The sequence below is a fragment of the Cucurbita pepo genome, chromosome LG04, assembly GCF_002806865.2.
Source record: "Cucurbita pepo subsp. pepo cultivar mu-cu-16 chromosome LG04, ASM280686v2, whole genome shotgun sequence".
NCBI lineage: Eukaryota > Viridiplantae > Streptophyta > Magnoliopsida > Cucurbitales > Cucurbitaceae > Cucurbita > Cucurbita pepo.
Genome location: NC_036641.1, coordinates 4,356,056 through 4,360,274, shown reverse-complemented (window position 1 = coordinate 4,360,274; position 4,219 = coordinate 4,356,056).

Sequence of the window (4,219 nt, the reverse complement as noted above, 5' to 3'; positions counted from 1 at the left end):
TTTACGTTTATCCAAGAATGTTTCTTTTGTTTTAACTTTATCATATTCTTGAAAAGAAAAAACAAGATTGAATCATTCAATATGAAAAACTTCCTATTATTTTTATATTGAAATGAAGCGAAGCAAGGTCATCACCAAATGTTCTTCACATTATATTGAATATTACCATGACTGTGGTTGTCTAGGTTGCTACCAATGACTCAATCCACCAATTGAAAATTGATGGAAGTCTCATTTATCCAAGCAAGTGGATATCAATTCTCGATGTATCAGAGATCTGCGTGCAAACCGTTGCAAAGTTTGCTGTAGAGGACTATAACCTTGATTCAACTACAAGAATATTAAATGTGAATTGTTTTGAGATTGATGTCGTCTCTAAATATTTAAATTCATCGTTGTACCAATTTTATCGGCCAATAAAGGAAATTAATCAATTATTGAACAAGACACAAAGAAATCAATAAAGGGATATGAAAAGTTGAGCCGTAAATAGCTTGAGTTTGAAAGAATCTTGGTGGCTAAGGACGATGTAGTATTATGAAATCTAGTTTGACTGAAATACTCGTGTTTATGATTACATACTAATGATCTTTGAGATAAGAAGTCTTTCATTACATCTCAAGATTTTGTACTTACCAATAAAAATAATAAATACAAAAACAAAAATTAAGTCCGCTCAAACTATAATGATAATGTTCTTAATATCATTTCGGACTATCTAAATTTTAATATTTATAATTAGAAATAATTTCAGCTATTTTTTCTCCTACTCACGGTAGTGCCGTGATCACTATGAAGATCAAATAAAATAAATGGAATAACGAGGATACATGCGATGAAACTGAATATCCATAACAAAGACATTTGATCTAATGGTATGATTCTCACTTTGGGTGTGAAAAGTTTGATTCTTGGAATGCCTATTCTCTAGAGCTTACTCTTATACAATGACTTACCTCATCGGGATAGAGTATTCTAATTGAATGCATTAGTCTTAGTGACATATGGCAGAGCATTTCATCTAATTGGGAGTGATTCATGATCTATAGAAGCTCAATAAAATGTTTTTAGTCCCCAACCCCCGAAAAAGATAGGTTTCAAACTTGAGAGAAAACCATATCGAGTGGAACCTAAAAATGATAGGTATTCAAGAAAGGTCATTTGGTCTAGTGATATGATTTTTGCTTAGGGTGCGAGAGGCCCGAGTTCAATTTTTGAAATGCCCCTAATTTTAATCTACACGTGGGTGATGCCTATAAGTATTACTCGAGGGAACTTTGAATAATTAATTATGCCTTCCCAATCTTGTCTTTCAGTTTGCTAAGTATTCCAAATTTTCTGTATGTTTCTCTTGTAAGACCTATTTCAAACTTTATTGAGTCTAGTATTGAAATTAGGGCAAAGAATGAACACGTGTCTCCCATGCTCAGGTAGGGTGTCTCACGTGTGCCTACACGTGTTGAGAAACACGTTCTTGTGCTATAAGTAGGACATCGATTAAACACGTTCTTATGCCACAAAAATGAAATTGAAAATTCGCATAATAGAAAAAACAAAAGAATACAAAAATGAAATTCTATTAAAAATTCTTTTAGTGGGCGAATCCTTATCCAAGAATTTTTCTTTTCTTCTAACTTTATATCGTGTAATAGACGAATTGTATTCTTAAAAATAAGATAGAATTGTTCGATATAGAAAATTTGTTATTATTTTCACATTGATACACTCCTATAAATACCATACTATGAAAGGAAAGGTCATCACCAAATTTTCTTCCCATAATATTGAACATTACAATGGCAGTGGTTGCTCAGATTGCTTCAAATGACCCAATCAATCAATTGAAGATTGACGGATGCCTCATTTGTCCAAGCAAGTGGATACAAATTCCTGATGTCTCAGAGGTCTGCGTGCAAAATATTGCAAAGTTTGCTGTGGAGGACTACAACCTCGTACATAAGGAGAGTTTCAAATACAAGAGCATTAAATGTGGTTGGTTTATGGAGCTGAAGGGTGAAGACCTAGCCTTCCGCCTCCATATTGAGGTGAAAGACTGTTTGGGACGTATCTTTGAATTGGATGTCATAGTTTCTGAAAAGAAAACGTGTGCTGAAAAGGTCAGAAAGCTTGAATCGGCAAAACTTATTAAGAAGAATTGATCAAACGCTCATTTGTACTTTGCAACTTTATGATGTATTATCTACGATTATCTAATATAAATAATGATGATATAAAATAAAACTTTTAAGGCACACTTATCTCTATGTTTAAAGTATCTCCATGTTCAACTACATATTAATGACGATGTTATTTTATTTCTACATCATATACTTTGTATGTGAAAACAATAAACATGCATTTATATATTAACCAAAACTTAAAAGAGTATTGAAACAAAAAAATCAGCAAGCGGACATTCATTTTGTTTTGTGTTTTCTCTTGGTCTGTCACGATACAATTTGATACAATTTTAGAGTTTTGAATCTCAGATCATGATTTAAAAGATAAAGAGATAAAAGATGGAAAGAAAAATAAAAAAGTATAATAAAATAAAAGTTGAAAAGTTCATAAAATTTAATATGAAATAAAGACCACAAATGCCAAAATTAAATACAAATTAAAATTCAAGATTCAATTATAAGACACTGTTGTTCGAAATATTATAAATGAGGAATAGAGTTTCAAATACAACTACAAAATAAAATGCAAAAGACTCCAAAATGTCAAAAACATACTAAGGCTACGGAGCGGTCCCTTGTGTGACATCAAACCTCTTCGATGGTCTTTCACCTCAACTTGTAATCGCTTGTGAATGTATATAATAAAATAATATNAAAAAATCGTATTTAATGAATTTTTCAATTAATTAAATTATAGAATGAATCTCAAGATTTTGTATTTTTTNATAAAATTCACAAGAAATAGTGCAAGTATACACTGTCACAAATAGCAAGTAATAAATAAATTAGGATGGCACGGAGAACTTATTTTTTTGGTAACTTTTGTTACTGGAAATCGAGTTTTTTAAAATTTATGCGAAGTGTCACTGCTTTCAAAAAAGCAGATAGTGTAACGACATAGCAGATATTGTCCTCTTTAGGCTTTAAAACGCACGGTGGTTTGTTCTCTTCCCAATCAATGTGGGACATCACATATAGTAATGAGAAAATCAAGAATAATGAAGAGGTTGGGCTAACCAAGATTAACTAGATAAGTTATTAAGGTTTGGGGTGGATTTTAGTTTCTTTTAATAGACTCTCAAACCTTTCATTAGCAGAGTGATGTTTTGTAAATTCTATTAACAATTATTCCTAACGTGGTATGAAACTAGAATGTTAAAAGAGAATTTTCTTACTCTCTCTTCTATATAAAATTTGATAAAATAGTACGGTGACGGGTGATCTGAACATCATTTGTGGAAATTAACTAGTGGAACTTTTCATAGGACAATAAAGAAACTCAAAGTATGGAGGTTGACCCCATGTACCCACCCGCTACTATGTCAACTTCTGTAGTTTCACATCCCCTCTCAAAATGGGTTTATAGTACAAATACCTATTAAGTTGACCCCTAGACCATGTCCACAAACTGATGACACCTAGTCATCTCACTGTGCTATCCTATCCCGCCTAGGCCTTGTTCAACGATATTGCTCCTATAAACCTACAACTTTGTAGAGGCGCTATAAAGCTCGATGTGGGGTATTAGAGAGAATAGGGGGCGAAGGCTCTTGTGGCACCATTCACATTACTAGTGCCTCAAGAGTTACCTTAGCCATGTTTGGGTTCCATTGAGATCTACAAGATTCTAAGGGTATCTAGGTAGCTTAAATCATGATCTCTCAACTTCATAACTACTGCTCTAGTTCCTTATGGATTTCTTAGTTTGGGAGTACTAGGGTCTAGACCTTTGATCACCTCTCACAATCCTAAGATTCTCGGTCTATCGAAGATATTCTGACCTAAGTCATCGTTTAACTGGCCTAACTCTTAATCTAATCTTAGTGGAGACTCTCTGCTCAACCAAAAGTTCACACAACCAATCACCTGTAATGAACGTATATTTTCATACATTCATGCAACTCAACAGAGAGATAACATCCATCAATCACTCGGAGTTCAATTCATAATATCTCATCCTTCTTTCTAACAAAGCAAAAAAGAAGAAAATATATATATATATATATATATATATATATATATATATATATATATATAAG